We start from the raw sequence: 21,180 nt of genomic DNA on the forward strand, positions 1-21,180 counted from the left end.
TTGGTGACTAGCTATGATGGAGGTTGCTACCCTTATAATCCCTTTAATCAGAGGTTCTGAATACGCTTTGTTGTAGGCAGAGCTAGCCTATAGTTAAGCAACCGAAAGTTTAGAATGGGAAGTGTTGAAATGTTGGGAAGCCTTATAATTTTGCCAGTCTGGAATGAACATCCCATCTGAGGGATGGGGGCGGGGAGAGAGGAGAGTGAGACAGGACCAGGAAACTGGGACAAGGAATCCAGAGCGGTAGTGCGGGGCAGTTGAAATCAGATGAGGAGCTGGGGCGGGTTAGACAGCAATAGGATAGACATAGATTGGAGGGGATGGGGAAGAAGAGTCCTTGACTACTAGAGACCACTCCATTCAGGAGCCTGGAATAGACCCAGGATTCCTGAGTTTCACAGTTCCTCTTCTGTCAGCAGATATCTGTGAAACCCAGTGGCAAAAAAAGTGTCTCATCCCCCTATAGAGCTGATCTATCACATATAGGATGACAACCTACTGCCTCTGCCATCACGTACTCCATTAGCTCAAGTGGCAGAAGTCTGTGCAGTCAGGGCCGGCTCTGGCTTTTTTGCCGCCCCAGGCAAAAAAGCCTCCGCTGCCCCCCCCCCCACGGGGGGGGGCGGCGAGCCCCGGCGGGGGCTCCGCTCTCCCGCCGGGGGGAGGGCGGCCGGAGCCCCGGGGCGAGGGTGGCGAGCCCCGGCGGGGGCTCCGCTCTCCCCCCGGCGGCCGGGGGCAGGGCGCCGGGGGGGAGGGCGGCCGGAGCCCTGGGAGGAGGGCGGCGAGCCCCGGTGGGGGCAGGGCGGTGAGCCCCGGCGGGGGCTCGGCTCTCCCCCCGGCAGCCGGGGGGAGGGCGCGGGGGGGAGGGCGGCCAGAGCGCCGGGGGGAGGGCGGCGAGCCCGGCTGTGGCCCCGCTCTCCCCGGCAGCCCGAGCGCCGCGCCGCCCCCCTCCAGGTGCCGCCCCAAGCACCAGCTTGGTTGCCTGGTGCCTGGAGCCGGCCCTGTGTGCAGTGGATCTAAAGGTTCATCGGCAGGGTTGGAGCCATGAGAGTTTCACGATGATTCCACATGACAGAATTTCTGGGGCAGTTCAGTTTTGATTTTTACAAAAAAACCTGGGGAAATGCATACAGAAATAGGGTGACCAGATGCCTAAATAGGGGAATCTCAAGCAGGAGTAGAGAGGTTATTTTATCTCTGTATTTGGCACTGGTGCAACCACTGCTGGAATACTGTGTCCAGTTCTGGGGTGCACAATTTAAGAAGGATATTGATAAATTGGAGAGTGTTCAAAGAAGAGTCACAAGACCGATTAAAGGATTATAAAACATGCCATATTGTGATCAACTGAAGGACCTCAATCTATTTAGCTTAACAAAAAGAAGGTTAAGAAGTGACTTGGTTATAGACTGTAAGTATCTACCTGGGGAACAAATAGTTAATAATGGGCACTTCAGTCTAGCTGAGAAAGATAGAGCATGAGCCAACGGTTGGAAGTTGCAGCTAGACAAATTCAGACTGGATAGAAGGCATACCTTTTCAATGGTGAGAGTAATTAACGATTAACAATATACTAAGGGTCATGGTGTTTTTCTAAAAGCTTTTTCTAAAAGCTATCCTCTAGGAATTATTTTGGGAAAGTTCTATGTCTGTGCTATACAGGCAGTGAGACCAGGTGATCACCGGATCCCTTCTGGCTTTATAATCTCAGAACTAGGTACATCAATTCACATGCAAAATTCTCATTGAATTCAATAGGTGTCCTTGCCCTGTGGCTTGTGGTGTGGGCTGCAGCAGGGGCCGTACAACCCCTCTCGCAGCTTCCTAGGGCCCCTACTCGCAGCTTCCTAGGGCCCCCTCTCATGGCTCTGTGCACCTGTGTCTGTCATTGTCGTCCTCTCCCCTCCCCCCACCCCGCTCGCCCAATGTGTCCTGATATTTCACTCTTGCGATCTGGTCACCCTACGTCTCAAACACGCGGCCCGCGGGCGGGCAAACTACACCTGCAGGAATGCACCCCTCGAGCCCCGCGCCACCTGGCATCACGTCCCTGCTCCGTCCGTGTGTTGCCCTGGCTTCCAGGCACGCCCCCGCCCCCCAGCTCCCGTTGGCCGGGAACAGGGAACCGCGGCCAATGGGTGTTTCGGGGGAGGTACATAGAGGAGCCGCAAGAAGCGTGTGGAGCCCTGCGTCCCCCTTCCCCAGGGGCCGCAGGGACATGGTTCCAGCTACTTCCCGGGGCTGGGGCTGGCAGCCTGCCCTGGCCCCGGCCCCGGTGTGCCCCGCTGCCACCCCGGAGCCCGAAGCCCTCCTGCCCCCTGCCCCCCAACTCCCTGCCCTGAGCCCCCTGCTGCACCCCACACCCCAACCCCCTGCCCTGAGCCCCCTGCTGCATCCCACACCCCTTCTGCACCCCAATCCCCTGCCCTGAGCCCCCTGCCTGAACCCCAACCCCCTGCTGCACCCCAACTCCCTGCCCTGAGCCCCTTGCCTGCACCTCAACCCCCTGCCCTGAGCCCCCTGCTGCATCCCACACCCCTTCTGCACCCTGAGCCCCCTGCCTGCACCCCAACCCCCTGCTTCACCTCAACTCCCTGCCCTGAGCCCCTGCCGCACCCCTCATGCACCCTCTGGGGGCAGGGAGGGGGCAGAGTTGGGGTGGGGAACTTCGGGGAAGGGGTTGGAGTGGGGGCAGGGCCGGGGGCAGCGAGGGGTGTGTGTCAGTGATGTGGCCCTCGGGCCAATGAACTAGCCCTCATGTTGCCCTCGTGGTCATTTGAGTTTGAGACCCCTGCTTTATACTGTCTGTCTTCCCTCCCCTGACACCACTGAACCCCTCCCCCCCGCCCCCCGCCAACACTGGACTGCCAAGCTGCCCCTCTTCGCCTCTGCTCTTTCCCAGGCTTCCTTGTACCAAGGCACTTAAAAACAAAAATGCTGAAAAGGAAACAAGCTAAAGAGAAACTGCTGAGCTCCAGTTCATTTGCAAATTTGACACCATCAGCTCAGGATTAAACAAAGACTGTGAATGGCTAGCCAACTACAAAAGCAGTTTTTCCTCCCTTGTTGGTATTCATACCTCAACTACTAGAAGAGGGCCTCATCCTCCCCATTGAACTAACCTTGTTATCTCGACTGATTCTTGCCTGCATATTTATACCTGCCTCTGGAAATTTCCACTACATTCATCTGATGAAGTGGGTATTCACCCATGAAAGCTTATGTTCCAATACGTCTGTTAGTCTATAAGGTGCCACAGGACTCTTTGTTACTTTTTACAGATCCAGACTAACCGGTTACCCCTCTGATAGCTAATATAATGAAGCATCCTGTAGGATGGCAAGCAGAGGCGCGGCCTGTGTCGGTTCTGTACAGCAAAGCCATTGCCTGTGCATTTGTGAGCAAACTGTGCAGAGAGCTTAATTCTTGCCTTAAAATATATGGAATAAAAAAGAGGAGCAAATAAATGGAAACACCAATACATCTTTCACACAGGAATTCTCGAGTTAAAGGTCTTTCTGTGAGGACTGTAAAATAAATGTTTCACTTCAGTGTTAAAGGGACACTTACAATTTAAGTGTCATACTCACCTGATTTCTTTTACCTCTGCTGTTACAAGTAACACCTATGATTATTATAATAAAAAGATTACAGAAGAAATATTTCCCTCTATTTACAGTTTGTTTTATGTTATGTATTTATCTGTACTTTATGTATAGTCAATTGCATTGTTCTTTTTGTGTATTGTTACCAGATTTGCCTGTTACTTTAGGGTACGCTCATTTATTAGGATTACTCTTCTGGCGGGGGGGGGTGTCTGTAATTCTATCAATGTACTGCTTGTGTCCCTTTTATTCTCATATGGAGCTCTACTTCTCCCTTCTGCAAATTCCCTCCCAATAGAGCTATCCTGCAGAACCTAGGTTCCCCAGGGCTGGGTTCTTCCAGCCCCAGAATCAGAAGAACACACACACACACACACACACACACACTAACAGAGCGCGTCTGAGAAGACCGAGTTAATCAGCACTCCCAAGCTGACCCCTTATATATCCCTGGACTCAATAGGCTGGGTCAAGAAGCACTTCCAAGCTGTCACCCTCATATGCCGTTGGACTCAGCAGCCTGGGTCGAACAGCATCTCCAAGCTGTCACCCTCATATGCCATGGGCACTGCACTGGAATAGAGTACGCCTGAGCAGGCTGGTTCGAGCAGCACTTCCAAGCTGCCACCCTCATATGCTCCAAGTTCAGCACGTCCCTATCCCCACTTTCACGTTGCAATTGTTCTGGTAATAACCCACTTGATGAGCAAACCCTACAGGATTTTTGGGCGCTGCGGGGCTCTTTAGCTTAGGTATGAGAAGCATTGCTGCAGAGAGAGAGAGAAAGAGAGAAAGCAACCAGCTTAACCATGAAAGTTATTTATTGCCAGGTAATAACCATATGAGGGGAGCCAAACAAACAAAACAGTTACAATATTAAATCTAACTTAAATTTAATTATAAAAGTCAGGTTTAGAAAACTATAACTGATCAAACAAGTCAGGGTCAGAAGACTATACCGAGAGAGAGAGATGGGTTCTCACCACTCCGTGAAGCTTGAATCAATCAGGGTTCCCAGGTGGTGGGGGAAGCTGAGGGTCCGGAGTGCTGGAGACAGGCAGAGCCCCCAGCATGATCAGTAAGGAGAAGATGAAGTCCCAATGGAACTGATGCAGAGTTTGGATCCAGGCATCAGAACACTTACTTGAGTATGGGAAGGGGTTTTTGTAGGGAAAGAACAATGGTTCAAGGGAGAACACTAGGTTTGTTTATCGGTAAACTGATGGCTCAAGGGAGTATACCAAAGTTGTTTTGTTCAGGCTAGACAATAGGAACTGATCATTCCTGGCTATGGATGGTGTTCCTTCGGGGGAGTTCACAATGTGATTAGGCAGCTTCAGTATTTTGGATACCAATAAAGGATTATTACTAGAATTGGTCTGATAACTACTGAGCTGGGTGTGCGCAGGCGTGGGTTCATTAACATCTGGAGCAGAGATTCCCCATCATGCAGTGCTCCCCTGCTTTTCCAGTCCCAGAGTTCCGTGCGTTTCTTGCCTTGGAATTTCTGTTCTCCATTCTGTATGCTAATAGGGATGCCTCCCTGTCCCATCTTCGATACAGCTGAGGTTAGGGGAGTTTCCTTAAACCTGTCACCCTTGTCCGGAGGGGTTTAGGTGTATCTTCCACTGCCTTTTCATTGCTTTTTGTAAGTCTTTCTTCTGATCAGGTTTGGTTCAAGCAGAAGGATAGGTCTTTCGTGAGTCAGACAGGCTGGGTACTGTGCCCTGGTTCCCCAAGAACACAGAGCTGATATTTAACAGTATTTAGTTATTTAGATTTTTATTTCTGTTCAATAAAAAAGTGCCAATCCAACACTCTGGGTCCCTTGGCAATCATTTAAAAATTTACATATAAATAGACAGACCCATCAGTTACCCCAAGATCAAGTCAGAAAACCCAGGAACACCATAAACATAATAAAAATAATTAGTCTCCTCCCAGATTCCTACAGAGTGTGGCAGCCCTTCCCATCACCTACTGCAGTAAGGGATAAAAGGTGGTCTTTGTAGCATGCCCTGAAAATCAACAAAGTCAAGATGCTAGCGACCCAGAGAGAGAGAGAATTGGGGTCCAGAGGAAAATGCCTTGCTAGCCTCCCCGTTTTTTATACCAGTGGGGATCCAGCTCAGGTGGAAGCAATGATTTTATTATTTTGTATTAAGTTTAAAGGATAACTTAGCAGTCCCACTGAAGGTATATTGAATGGATTTTCAAACTTAGCCACTGGCCCATATGCAGAAGTTAATGGTTTAGTTAATGAATTCACAGGGAAACATTCAAATATTTTTAAAATGTTTTGTTAGGGTTACCATTCGTCCGGATTCCCCCGGACATGTCCGGCTTTTTGAGCTAAAAATAGCGTCCGGGGGGAATTTGTAAATGTCCGGACTTCCCCCCCATCCAGAGCGCGCGCGGCTAACAGGGCAGCCGGCCGGATGGTGCCACTTACATGGGGCTCCGACAGCCAGAGAGAGCCCCTCCTCCTCCCCCCTGCAGCAGAGATCACTCCCTCCCTCCCTCCCTGCATTCGCAGATCGCCTCCGGCAGTCTGGAGCTCCTCCTCCCCTGCCAGCCAGCCTGCCGGGACGAGCGGCTCAGGCCGTTCCTGAGCAAGTTCACAGAGACATTAGGCGAAGGCCAACAACAAGGGGGCCAGGGGGTCGGAGAAGGGGCAGGGAGGTTCTGGAGGGGGCAGTCAAGAGACGGGGGGGGTCGGGAGTTCGGGGGGGGGCTTTCTGGGGGTGGGGGTGTGGATAAGGGTTGGTGCAGTCAGGGTACAGGTAGGGGGTACGGTCCTGGGGGACATTTGGGGGGGGTCTTAGGAGGGGGCAGTCAAGGGACAAGAGGCAGGGAGGCTTAGGTAGGGGGTGGAGTCCTGGGGGGCAGTTAGGAGCAGGGGTCCCAGGAGGGGGCAGTCAGGGGACAAGGAGCGAGGGGGGGGGCTGGGAGTTCTGGGGGGGGCTGTCAGGTGGCAGGGGTGGGGAGAGGGATCGGAGCAGTCAATGGGACAGGGAGCAGAGGGGTTTAGATGGGTCGGGAGTTCTGGGGGGGGCTGTCAGGGGGTGGAGAGTGGTTGGATGGGGCGTGGGAGTCCCGGGGGTCTGTCTGGGGGTGGGGGTGTGGATAAGGGTTGGTGCAGTCAGGGTACAGGTAGGGGGTACAGTCCTGGGGGGCATTTGGGGGGGGTCTTAGGAGGGGGCAGTCAGGGGACAAGAGGCAGGGAGGCTTAGGTAGGGGGTGGAGTCCTGAGGGGGCAGTTAGGGGCAGGGGTCCCAGGAGGGGGCAGTCAGGGGACAAGGAGCAGGGGAGGGTTGGGGGTTCTGAGGGGGGGAAGTGGGAGGGGCAGGGGCGGGGCTAGGGCAGGATGGGGCGCGGCCAGGACGGGGGCGGGGCTCCTCCCGTCCTCTTTTTTGCTTGCTGAAATATGGTAACCCTAGTTTTGTAATATGGTGGAACTCTGATTTTATTAATGTCTCCAAAGCCACCCAAACCTTCATAAAATCAGGAACCCTCTGATTAGGAGCTGCAGAAGAAAAGGGAACCAGCTTCCCCAAGGTCAGCTAGTTCATTAGGACTTAAGGCCTGATCTACATACAGTTTTTTGTTCCCATAATACCACTTTGGTTAGTGGTGTGATTGTTCACTAATATAATTATGCCACTACAACCCTTAGTTATACCAGTATAAAAATGGTTAAAATGGTATAGCTTATTCATCTTCTCATACAGGATTAAGCTATACAGTTGTAAGCAGTTTTATACCAGTATAATGACGTGCATGCTAAGTGGGCTGTACCATTTAACTATACCAGTATAATATAGTACCTTTTTTTGTGTAGACAAGGCTTGTGCTTTATAAATTGGCTTAAGTACTTTGCTGAACTAGGGCCTAAGTCATGCTCCAGTGGTTTCCAGAGTCACACATTTATAATAGTGTCAAACTTGCAGCATATAATTTCTGGAGACCATTTTAGGTCATGTCCACGCTGGAGAAATTTACCAAAAAAACAGTGTTGCCACTAGTTCAGCTGCACTAATGTTACCTGCTGCAGGTTTAATTGACAGTAAAAATGCCAGAAGCCACTGGATCCTTGCCTACACTAGGGCTGACACTAGAACATGTGCAACTGAACCATTTGTAGCACTAGTGGCAATATTTTGGTAACATTTCCTAGTATAGATAGCGGTTGAAATATTCTCTGCTAATTTATATACCAGAATCTTAATGGGCATATCACCATAACATCTTATAATAATCATCAGAGCCTATATCTGTGTACATGCAACTTTTTGCTGACAAAGCTTTGCGGCTCAATCCAGTTTACCTGGGAATTCAGGTTGAAAGAGTCATACACCAGTGTGGGAATTTCATAGTTAAAAAAATAGTTAAAAAAATAAAAATTAAGCACAATATACAGGGAGATATATGATTGGCTCTGTTAGGGCTAATTCCTGCTGTGATGCCCACTGTCTGCTGTTAAACTTGAACTATTAGAATCTTAGCTCAGAATTCTAAATTACATCTGTCCTATCATCTGTGCTTCATTAAAATATAATTCAGGTGATATTTACCTTTCTAAGATTTAAAATAATTCTATAACATTTCCCCATTAGTTGTTGTTATTATTATATGTTGCTGAGGATAGTGATACCAGTCAGCTCTGTCTTCTTGGGGAACCAGGGCGCAGTATCTAGCCTGTCTGACTCATGAAAGACACACACACACCCACCAGACTCTGCTTGAACCAAAACCGATCAGAGAGCAGTGAAGGGCGCTGGGAGACACACCTAGACCCCTCCTGACAAGGGTGACAAGATTAAGACATCTCCATTTGCATACAGAATGGAGAGCAGAGACAACTTCCCTATCCTCATCTGCATGAAAGATAGGCCAAGGATTAGCATACAGAATGAAGAACAGAGAACCGCACTGAACTCTGGGACCAGAAAAGCAAGGAAGCACTGCATCATGGGAATCTCTGCTCCAGATGTTAATGAACGTACACCTGCCCACACCCAGCTCAGCAGTTATCAGACCAATTCTAGTAATAAATCCTTGATTGATATCCAAAATACTGAAGCAGCCTAGCTGCATTGTGAGCTCCCTGGAAGAAAACACCACCCATAGCCAAGAGTGATCAGCTCCTATTGTCTAGCCTAAAGAAAACCCTTGAGTCATCAGTTTACCCATAAACAAATCTAGTGTTCTCCCTTGAACCACTGTTGTTTCTCTACAAAAACCCTTACCTATGTTCAAGTAAGTGTTCTGATGCTTAGATCCAAACTATGCATCAGTTCCACTGGGACTCCATCTTCTCCTGACTGATCGTGCTGGGGGCTCTGCCTGTCTCCAGCACTCAGGACCCTGAGCTGCCACCATCACCTGGGAACCCCGACCAGTTCAAGCCTCATGGAGTGGGTGAGATCCCCTTCTTACTCTCTTTGTTTTCCTTTCTACCTTAGGTATTAACCTTTAATAATGTATATTATGTTGGTTTAGGCTCTCCTTGTCTAGTTATCACTATTATTCAATAAATAACTTTTATGGTTAAGCTGGTGGCTTCTCTCTCTCTTGCTGAACTTTACTCTTTTGTGTTTTTAGCTTTCCCCATTTACTCTACAGCAACGCTTCTTTTACCTAAGCTAAAGATCCCTGCAGCACCCAAAATACTGTGGCATAGGCGCCGACTCCGTGGTGCTCCGCACCCATGGAAAAAAATTGGTGGGTACTGAGCACCCACCGGCAGCTCCCTGTGGCCCCGCCCTGCCCCCCTGCTTCAGCTCACCTCCGCCTCCTCCGCGAGTGCGCCGCCGCGTCCTGCTTCTCCTTCCTCCCAGCCCTTGCACCGCGACACAGCTGATTCACGGGGCAGGGAGGTAGGGGGGAGGAGGGGGAACACCGTGCGCTGGGGGAAGAGGCGGGGCCGGGGTGGGGATTTGGGGAAGGGATCCAGTAGGGGCAGGGAGGGGGCGGAGTTAGGGCAGGGACTTTGGGGATGGGGTTGGAATGGGGGCGGGGATGGGGTGGAGTCGGGGCAGGGCCAGGGGCAGGGAAAGGGCCGGGGGGGCGCGGGCATCCACCGGCGCCGGAGAAAGTTGGCGCCGCTGACTGTGTGGTTTGCTCATCAACCAGTTACTATGTTACTACCAGTACAATTGTGATGTGAGAGTGGGGATAGGGACATGCTGAATCTGGGACACATAAGGGTGGCAGCTTGAAAGTGCTGCTTGACCCAGTCCATTGAGCCCAGAGGCACATAACGGGGGGCAGCTTGAAAGTGCTGCTTCATCCAGCCCATTGAGTCCAGGGACAGATAAGGGGTCATCTTGAAAGTGTTGATTGACCCGGTCCGCTCAGACTTGCTCTGTTAGTGTGTGTGTGTGTGTGTGTGTGTGTGTGTGTGTGTGTGTGTTCATCCAGGTCCGGGGCTGGAGGAACCCAGCCCTAGGGAACCTAGGTCCTGCAGGATAGTTCCATTGGGAGGGGACTTGCATAAGGGAGAAGTAGAGCTCCATATGAAAACACAAGTGACACAAGCAGTACATTGATAGAATTACAGACTCCCCCCCCCCCCAAAGAGTAACCCGAATAAATGAGCATACCCCCAAAGTAACGGGCAGATCTGGTAACAATAGAGAAAGGAAATTTTTACCTTGTTTTCCTAATTTAGGAACTGTTCCTGCAAACACACACATGCTTAACTTTACCCATGGGCATAAAATTAAGTACATGGTAGGTGGTACCAGAACAGTGGCCTTATACATGTGATAACTGCTACATAAAAACATAAGATAGCTAGACAGATATTAGTAGTTGCAACTTATTTTTTTTAAAATAATATTCTGCGGGGCTTGATGCTGTTCACACTAAAGTCAATGGCAAAACTCCAATTGACATCAGTGGGAGCAAGATTGGTCTCTTAGGCACCAGTCCTGCAAAGATTTAGGCATATGCTTAATTTTATCCTCTGAGTAGCCTTGTTGAAGTCATTGTGGGTGTTCATATGCATTAAGTTAAGCATGTATGTAAATCTTTTTATAATTGGGGCCATATGTTTTAGAGTATAACTAAGGCCAGGTCTACACTAACCCCCCAATTCGAACTAAGGTACGCAACTTCAGCTACGTGAATAACGTAGCTGAAGTTCGAAGTACCTTAGTTCGAACTTACCTCGGTCCACACGCGGCAGGCAGGCTCCCCCGTCGACTCCGCGGTACTCCTCTCGTCAAGCAGGAGTACCGCAGTCGACGGCGAGCACTTCCGGGTTCGACTTATCGCGTCCAGACAAGATGCGATAAGTCGAACCCAGAAGTTCGATCACTCGCCGCCGAACTACCAGGTAAGTGTAGACCTACCCTCAGTATGCTAAGAGGTATCTTATCAGACTTGCATGATATCATTGTACTTGTTTTTAGTTTACTTTACTGTGTTTCATCTGTTGAGATTAAGTTTTATAGGGCTTTCCTCAACATTTTGTTTCAAGTTTTTGAAGAATTCCATTTCCAACTTCTGTTGAAATTCCATTCATTTTCCGCAATTATTTATTGTTATTGAGCCCACTGTGTTGTTTATTTTTGCCAGCATCACATTTCTTTTGCCATAGCTAAGCTAAATTCCACAGCAGATCTAAATCATTATGTTTTGTTTGCTGCTTCCCTCCCGTGAATTTGACTAAAATGGAACCCCCGATCTCTCCCAAGCTCTTTCTACTCCCCCACAATTCTCTGTCACTGCTGACTACCACCATTCTTTCTGTTGACTCCTCTCTGTCTCATTCTGCACGGCCAGGCTGCCTCCAAAACTTGCAACTTCTTCTTCCATAACATTTCTAAAAGCTCCACTTTTCTTTCTGTCCAGACAGCTAAACCTCTTATCCAGGTTGTCACCGTCTCCTGTCTTTGTTACTTACACCTCTTTCACTCTGACCTTGCTGGTACACACATTTCTTCTCTATTCTAAACAAAAAGTTTAACATTAGCATTCTTTTCCTGAAGCTATCCATTTCACCCACCTCATTGAATCCCTCCACCTGCTCCCCCTCCTTCATTGTACCAAGTTCAAGGTTTTTGTCCTAACTGTGCCTCCAAAATATGTCTTCATGCATTCTTCCCTGTCTCTCCTTATACATGGAATACCCACTCTCAAATGATCCTTAGGGTTATTACTTTCTCCTCACCTGAATCCTTCTGAGACTTCTGTTATGATGCTTACAAGAAATCAGTCAACATTTAAATACCTAGACTGAGGGGCAGTTGAGGTATTTTGATATTTAGTTACTGATCTTTGAAATATAGCAAATGTATATATCCGATTGTCTCCCTGTACCCATTCTTTGTATGTTGCTGTTTGGATCATTAGCTTCCCCAGCCTAGGCTTGGTACTGCTGGGGAGTGTGACGTGAATGCTGATCCATGCCCCCCCAATTATGGACTGACTTTGCAGGAACAGGGCCTATGTTTGTACAGTGTCCAGCATAGTGGGACTTAGATCCCAATCAGGGCCTTAATATAAGTAGTGCTACCTTAATATAAATAATAAATAAGGTTAAGAAGAAAACCATCAGCTGATTTATCAAGTTTGTCATAAATATAAGGGGGGGAAAACATACTTAAGATGTTTTGATGATTTTTTTATAATCTCTGGTAGTGCCTGGTTGTTACTGAATAAAAATTAAGTAACTGGGTTTCACTTGTATCACATTTTAACTTTGTCATAATCATTAAGTGCCTCAGATGCAGATGCACAGCTTTCACTGAAGTCAGTAAACTACCATAGGGTTAGTTCCAATGTATCAAATGTGCTTCCTTTACAGAGTGGAAAGGAAAGTGTACACACACACATTCCATTGCAGTGCATGAGCATGATATTGTTGCCATTCTGTGCACATGAATCAGAATCCAGCTCATAGTCTCTAAGGGGTTTCTGCTAGAAAAGCCATGTAAAAAAAGATTTTAATAAATATGGGCCAAATCCTTCTCCCAACTCCACCAGCATGTAGGGATAGAAAGGGAGAGGAACTAGTGTTCTGTTAAAGAGTAGAGAGTCAGCATGGTGGGGGAAGGGGTGGGATGGATATTTGTTTATAGTTGTGCTTTGTGATGGGTCGACCTGTGGTGCCACAATGAGTTGTTCTGAGCCAGGGTAAAGCCATAGACAAGTATGATGGATCTGCGACTGTGGATTCAATGTGGAAATCCCTCCCACCCCCCACAGGAGGGCCCACAGTTGTGGTGCAAAAACATGAGGGTGGTGGGGAGGATGAGGATTCTGCAATCCAAAACCACATGGAGAACCCCTGCACAATGTTTGTTTTCTTGGGCTTTCCATAGTGAGGAAGGTCTTGGAATTTAAGGTTAGTGACATCCTCTTAAGATTCCACAGACTGACATAAATGACAAAACAACAAAACAAGCAAAACCCACCACACTCCCATAGTCAGAGGGCTGAATCATCAGTTGCAGTTGGTATAGCTGATGAGGGTGGGGTCAGTTCAGCTCCCAGAACAACTTAGAGCAGCTAAGGGCTGCTTGAAGTTGCACTGGCTGGTAACAGTCCCCAGAGGACAGTCTGTTAGCTGGGGATCACTAGAGTGCTGTAATGCTCCAGCCCTGCCATTTTCTCCTGGACACGCCTTCAATATTCCCTGTATGCCAGAGGAATCCCCAACCAGCCAGTTAATCTGACTTTCCACCTGTTTCCCACTGCCAGAGCAGAATAGGGGACCAGGATCTGAACCTCAATATTTATTTTAGTCTCCACAGGCTTTTGAAAGGGGAATTGAAATTGCAGGGGTGGGGAATTCTTCAAAGGGGAAAGGAATTTGTGGTGGATTGTTAAATTGTTGTGCTTTATTTTTATATTATGGCAAGGATAAGGATGGGCACCTTGTTATCACCTCTATACATCTAAACCAGTGGTCTCCAAAGTGGGGTGCGCGCACCCCAAGGGGTGCGCAAGAGGATCCTTCAGGGTGCGTGGCAGGAGGAGCGCCGCCAGAGCAGCGCCACTTTTTTTTTTTTCCCTTCGGCAGTTCGGCCGGAAGTCCGAGCAACTTTTTTATCTTTATTTTTTGCTTTTTTTTGCCGGGAGCAGGGGGTGCGTGCTCAAAATTTTTTTACTGATGGGGTGCACAATCAAAAAAGTTTGGAGACCACTGATCTAAACAACTAAATTGTACTATGGTATCTCTTCGTAACCGGATATCAGTTTTGTACAGCAGTAAGAACCTTTGGGAAATAAATCCTTTTGAACTTCCTTTTAGATATGAAGCATTTCGAGTCATGGATTTTGTTCGCTGTGTTGCACGTATTATCTATAGTCATTGTGTACAGTGACTGCACAATAAAGGTTTTAAAACGTTTTATATAAATAGCTGCCTCTAGATGGCACCCAAACTCTTTATTTGATTCCTAAAAGCAACCCATTCTCCTGAATTGTTTGTGGGTGTCACAGGTAGCATTTCAGACTTCTGTGGCTTATAGTCAGAAAGTCTGAAATGTTACTGACCATAATTGGACCAAAGCTGTCCCTTAACAGCTATTCCCAAAATTAAATCTCTTGAATAAAGTTGTAGAATCTACAGTTAACATTTTTAAGCTTTTTAAAATTCTGAATGCTTATGACTCTTGTTTCAGAGTTAGTATTTACTACCAATTCTATAGCATTGTTTACACTTTAAAAGTATAGGCTGAGCTTAATTTCACAAGGTTGCTACTAGTGATGGATGAATCTCAAAAGATTCCGTATAAAAGTTTGTGTGATTGTCTAAGTGAATCTAAGGCCTTGGCTACACTTGCGAGTTACAGCGCTGTAAAGCCGCCCCCAGCGCTGTAACTCACTCCCCGTCCACACTGGCAAGGCATTTGCAGCGCTGTATCTCCGTGGTTGCAGCGCTGCATGTACTCCACGTCCCCGATAGTAATAGCGTGTATTGTGCTGCCGCTGCAGCGCTGCGGCGCCAGTGTGGCCACCCAATGCGCTGTGAATGGCCTCCAGAATTATTCGGCAGTATCCCACAATGCCTGTTCTAGCCACTCTGGTCATCAGTTCAAACTCTACTGCCCTGGCCTCAGGTAACCAACCATGTGACCCACCCTTTACATTCCCTGGGAATTTTAAAAATCCCCTTCCTGTTTGCTCAGCCCGGAGTGGCGTGGAGTGCTATCAGCGAATCTTTCCAGGTGACCATGCCTCCATGCGCCAAGCGAGCCCCAGCATGGAGCAATGGCGAGTTGCTGGACCTCATCAGTGTTTGGGGGGAGGAAGCTGTCCAGTCCCAGCTGCGCTCCAGCCGTAGGAATTACGATACCTTCGGGAAGGTATCAAAGGACATGATGGAAAGGGGCCATGACCGGGACGCCCTGCAGTGCAGGATTAAAGTGAAGGAGCTGCGGAGTGCCTACCGCAAAGCCCGCGACGCAAACGGCCGCTCGGGTGCTCCCCCCGCGACCTGCTGATTCTACTAAGAGCTGGATGCAATACTTGGGGTTAACCCCACTTCCACTCCGAGCACCACCATGGACACTTCAGAGCTGGTGGGGGGGGGGAGGAGGAAGAGGAGGAGGAGGAAAACGGGAGTGATGGTGGTGGGCCGGATGGAGACACCCCAGAATCCCTGGAGCCATGCAGCCAGGAGCTCTTCTCGAGCCAGGAGGAAGGTAGCCAGTCGCAGCGGCCGGTACTTGGTGGAGGACAAACAGAAGAGCAGGTTCCCGGTAAGCGTTTTTTTTTTTCGGGAAGGAATTTTTTCGGTGTGGGCTCTTTGGGAGAGGAGGGTTAGGTATACATGCCTAGATGCGGAATAGTGCATTGTTGTGGTTTATCACATCGCGGTAATCGGCCTCGGTAATCTCCTCGAATGTCTCATCCATAACGTGTGCAATGCGCTTGCGCAGGTTTATCGGGAGAGCCACCGTGGTCCTTGTCCCAGCCAGGCTAACGTGTCCGCGCCACTGTGCCGCGAGGGGCGGGGGGACGATTGCTGCACACAGGCAAGCTGCATATGGGCCAGGGCGGAAGCCGCATTGCAGTAGAAGACCCTCCCTTGCTTCCCAGGTCACCCTCAGCAGCGAGATATTGTCCAGGACGAACTCCTGTGGAAAATGTTGGGACAGTGTTCAGTGTAGGTGCCCCCTGAAGCTGTTGGCTCTCCCCAAGGCACAGAAACCCAGAGGACAGTGCAGCCCTGAAACAATCAGTCCCCCTTACTCACCATTTTGAGGCTCCCGTGGGATATGTGTGCTCTGTTTCGGACGGGAAAATTATGCTATTGTGTAGACCCTGTGTGTTTTCTACTCCTTAAGTGTGGGGGGAATCATTACTCTGTCTGGTATAAACAATGCTGCCTCTGTTAAATGTTGCATTTTGCCTATACAGCTGCAACAACCATGAGACCTCAGCCGTCCCTCTTATCGCCTGCTCAGAGACTGCAAAGACTCAGGAAGAGACCGCGAAAAAGCAAAGAAGACATGCTGCAAGAAGCGATGCGGCAATCTATTAAAGAGAATGAGAAAGCACAGAACTGGAGGGAGAGAGAAAGCAGGATCCACCAGGAAAACGCAGCGCACAGGCGGCAAAGCACCGCGCACCGGCAGCAAAGCACGGATCGACTCATAAGCATCCTGGAGTGCCAAGCAGACGCTATCCAGGAGCTGGTAGCCATGCAGAAAGAGGAGCAGTACCGCAAACGCAAACGCCAGCCCCCCCTACAGCCCTTGTCCCAAAACTCTTTCCGTTGTGCCCCACTGTCACCTCCAACCCACTTTCCGCAACTTCCGTGTTCTTCACGCCACCCGCTGCCTCCAACACCAGCATCTTCACCATCCAGCCCTGAAAACCACGACCCTTACCCTCTGCACTCAACCCCCATCACCATGCAGTATAGCTATCCTGAAGTGCAGCACTCACTGCACAGCACACCAGACAGGACAGACGCGAATCGGTGATTGTACTGTTCCCTACTCCACCCCCTTGTTTCTTTTCAATAAATAATTTTTTTTTCTTTTCAATAAATGGATTTTTTGGCTTTGAAAACATTCTTTATTATTGCATAAAGTAAAAGACTCCTTAGCCCAGGAAATAAACAGGCACTGCAAGTCTGCTTGTCTGCTTAGCAAACACTGATTCCTAAAGATTGGAACTACTGCACTTCACTCCCGTGCAGGGCACCAGATATCACTGCTGGTTTTCAGCCTCAAATTGCTCCCTCAAGGCATCCCTAATCCTTGCAGCCCCGCGCTGGGCCCCTGTAATAGCCCTGCTCTCTGGCTGTGCAAATTCATCCTCCAGGTGTTGAACCTCAGAGGTCCATGCCTGAGTGAAGCTTTCACCCTTCCCTTCACAAATATTATGGAGGGCACAACACGCGGATATAACCGCGGGGATGCTGTTTTTGGTCAAGTCCAGCTTCCCATACAGAGATCGCCAGCGGGCCTTTAAACGGCCAAAGGCACACTCCACAGTCATTCGGCACCGGCTCAGCCTGTAGTTGAACCGTTCCTTGCTGCTGTCAAGGCTCCCTGTGTAGGGTTTCATGAGCCATGGCATTAACGGGTAAGCGGGATCTCCAAGGATCACAATGGGAATTTCAACTTCCCCTACCGTGATCTTCCGCTCTGGGAAAAAAGTCCTGGCCTGCATCTTCCTGAACAGCCAAGTGTTCCGAAAGATGCGTGCGTCATGCACCTTTCCGGGCCAGCCTGTGTTAATGTCAATGAAACGCCCACGGTGATCCACAAGCGCCTGGAGAACCATAGAGAAATACCCCTTCCGATTAAATACCCCTTCGGATGCTAGGTGGGGTGGTGCCAGAATAGGAATGTGCGTCCCATCTATCGCCCCTCCACAGTTAGGGAACCCCATTTGTGCAAAGCCATCCACTATTTCCTGCACGTTACCCAGAGTCACAGTTCTTCTGAGTAGGATGGGATTAATGGCCTTGCAAACTTGCATCAACACGATTCCAACGGTCGACTTTCCCACTCCAAACTGGTTTGTGACCGACCGGTAGCTGTCTGGAGTTGCCAGCTTCCAGATTGCAATAGCCACCCGCTTCTCCACTGGCAGGGCAGCTCTCAATCTCGTGTCCTTGCGCCACAGGGTGGGGGCAAGCTCCTCACACAGTCCCAAGGAAGTGGCTTTTCTCATCCGAAAGTTCTGCAGCCACTGCTCATCATCCCAGACTTCCATGACGATGTGATCCCACCACTCGGTGCTTGTTTCCCGAGCCCAAAAGCGGCGTTCCATGGTGCTGAGCATGTCCGTGAATGCCACAAGCAATTTCGTGTCGTACGCGTTACGCGGCTCGATAGCATCGTCGGACTCCTCACCCTCACTCTCACTGTCACTTTGGATCTTAAGGAATAGTTAGACAAACAAACGTGACGTGTTGGCGAGATAAGTCAGCATACGCCTCAGCAGTTCAGGCTCCATTTCTCGCAGACAGATCGCGCTGCACAGAAACCGTTGAAAGATGGCGCCAAAGGTGAACGGAAACAAAGGGATTTCTGGGATGCGAAGCGATGCATCATGGGGCGTTGGGACAGGACCCAGAATGCCCCGCACCCATGTCCCCTTCCCACAACCCACGGCGCCAGAATGGGAAAAGGTGCTTTGTGGGATAGCTGCCCATAATGCACCGCTCCCAATAGCGCTGCAATTGCCGCAAATGTGGCCACGACAGTGCCCTGGGCAGCTGTCAGTGTGGACAGACTGCAGCGCTTTCCCTACTCAGCTGCACGAAGTCAGGTTTAACTCACAGCGCTGTACATCTGCAAGTGTAGCCAAGGCCTAAAGCCCATGGTCTAGAATTGGGTCTGGGAGTCTCATGAGAAGAGGCATTCACAGGTTGGAAACAATCCTATTTCCCAGAAGTCTGTGACGAGTAGGCATGCTACCTGGGTAAGTAAATGTGTGATTTCCTACCTGCTAGGTGAGAAGTACAGTGGAGGTTAAGGGAGGGCTGTGTGACATCAGGTACTATAGCGTTGATTTGCCAGTCACAGGGGAGGGCTGACCAAAGGGGTTGAGTGGGAGTTGCAAAGAGAACTGAGCTGCCTTAGATACAGGTGGGAGGAGAAGTGGCCAAGCATAGCAATAGAACTGAGGATGTTAGAAGGGAGGGTTGTGTGGGCCTATTTGATGTGAGCCACACAAAAAATGCCATCGAGAAGGAGCTGATGCTGGGCCTCAGTTTGGATGTATTGTCTGTTGCTCTGATCAAAGGTCTGTGGTGACTAGGGAGGGGAGGTTTTTCAAATGAGCCTTTCAACTACAGTCACGTAATTCAAAGGAAGTTATCTTTGCCAGAAAGGCAAGCAACAGTTTAATTTACCAGCCACGCCAGAGTAGGCTGAATTGCAATCTCTAGAGTTTTACAAACTTAGCAACTGCTGCTGCAAGATATGGTTTGATTTGATTTTAATACAGAGAATAGACTGCAGTCAAATAGTTCAAAGGGAGTTATATTGGCCAGATGGACTTTAATTTGCTAACCAAGCTTGAAAAGGCTTTCTAGTAAAATAACTGCAAATTCATTTCTTGCTGATTTTTGCAAGACACAATTCCATTTGATTTTAGGACAAAGGTAGCCTCTCTTTAATACGTAATTACAGCCTGGCAATTGCCAATTTAATCCCCAATCCTGGAAACACTTGTAGACATGTTTAAAGCCAAGCACATGTTCATGTGTTTGCAAAATCAGGGCCTTAGCTGTTACAGCCAAGATTGGGCAATGTAATTGGTAAAGCAAACCTTGCTTTGCACTTTATTTTAAACATAGTTATATAAAGACACAGTGTTGGCCGATTTGTGGGGGAAAACCCTGAAAAATGTCTGGAACATATCAAGCTACACTATTGGATTTTTGAGGTTAAACATTCCATGCCCCACTAGTTTGAATTAGTAGAGGATAATACTGAAGACTCCGGTATACTTCAAGAAAACATGAAGTATACTGGCACAAAAGAGAATGCTAAAAAATATGAGACGCTTAAGTGCACTTTTAAAAATTCCTGGATAGTTAAATATCCATGGGGTTCATATCAGAAAGTTTAAATGTTTTGTGTAGCTTCCAGAAAGCATTAGGAGATCTCTGATAAAGGCAATGTTTGTGTAGATTGGTGTAAGATTTTTTGAATCAATTCCCTACTTGTATATGATGGCTGTAGTGCTCATGTGAAGTACATGGAGCAGCAAATGTATCACAAGAAGGTTCTGTTTGTTCACAAGAAGTTTCTGTTGCTTGATTACTCCTTCAACTGCAACAGGAAGAGATCCAAAAATTTGCCACTTCAGTACCACTTACAGTTGGCAAAATTACCTCCGTTTTAGAGATTTTGAAATATTCTTTAACGTGCAAGTCAAAATTGTCCTTTATTTAGGATCAAGCTATAGTAACACAGAAAAAGACATAGACTTCATGGAGGCACTTTCAACGTCTCTTGGGGAAGTGGCTTTGAAATACATACAGAAAGTTAAATAATGTGTTGTACTGTCAGTGGACAGGTCTGCAGATGGCAAAAGTCAGCGTACATCAGATTTATACAGGATAGGAAGTCTTGACCTCTTTACTGACCCACTAGATTTGGAATCTGGGACAGCTGATGCTATCACACCAGAATAAAAACAGCTTTATGATTGGTGAGAGAGGGGAAAGTCAAGGCAAAAGAATGCAAATCAAAATTAGTTGGCCTGTATTTATATGATGTAGCAGTGAGCACGGACTGTTCAGGCCTTGCTTAGGCATGACACTCCTCACTGAATCACACTGCAACTTTGAGCTTGTTATTTTGGATCTCCAAAAAGATGATCCTTATCTTAAAAAGTTTGAAAGGGAGGAAAATCCCTAAATCTAACAATATCTCTTGGCTCAAAAGTAGAGCTGTTTTAACCCTGCAAAACGTACAAAATGGCTTAATGTGAAATAACTTTAATGAAAGTTATAGTTATGTGATTTGTTGTGATTAATTAATTAGCAGGATGTACTGTTCCACAATAGTTACAGATACTTCACAAATGCCATCTTTCTTTCTGTGTTTGTACAGCACCTAGCACAATGAGGTCCTGGTGCAGGACTAGTGCTCCTAGGCACTACTGCAATACAGATAAATAATAATAAATATCCAAACACTGGCCGATCGCTAGGTTAAATAACACATAAGGATTTAAGGAAGAGAACACATATTATTCCTTCTCTGGCTTGTGTATATTAAGTACCTTTTAAATACACTTAGGGAAAGAGGTTGCATGCAGAAAGCTTGGGATTTTCTTAGCAGGCACCTTTCAGTGAAATTACAGGCTTTAGAATTCTTGCATACATTAGGTGTGTAAGGTAAGAAATGGTGAAAATGAAATTGCTAAGTATTCATGATTTATTCAGGTCAACGAAGCAAATCTTGACCTTTACAGAATAATGGAAGTGCATGTCACAAACAAAGTTCTTTGTTTCTTGTCGTTGGGGGACAGCTTGTATTTAGATTTGGTTTGGGAAGAAAAGGCTTTTTCAGAAACTTTTGTTAAAACTTTCAGTTTCTAACAAAATAGTTTAAAGCACTGAGGGCTACTGTGTCCC

The sequence above is a fragment of the Emys orbicularis genome, chromosome 5 (genome assembly GCF_028017835.1).
Source record: "Emys orbicularis isolate rEmyOrb1 chromosome 5, rEmyOrb1.hap1, whole genome shotgun sequence".
Classification (NCBI taxonomy): domain Eukaryota; kingdom Metazoa; phylum Chordata; order Testudines; family Emydidae; genus Emys; species Emys orbicularis.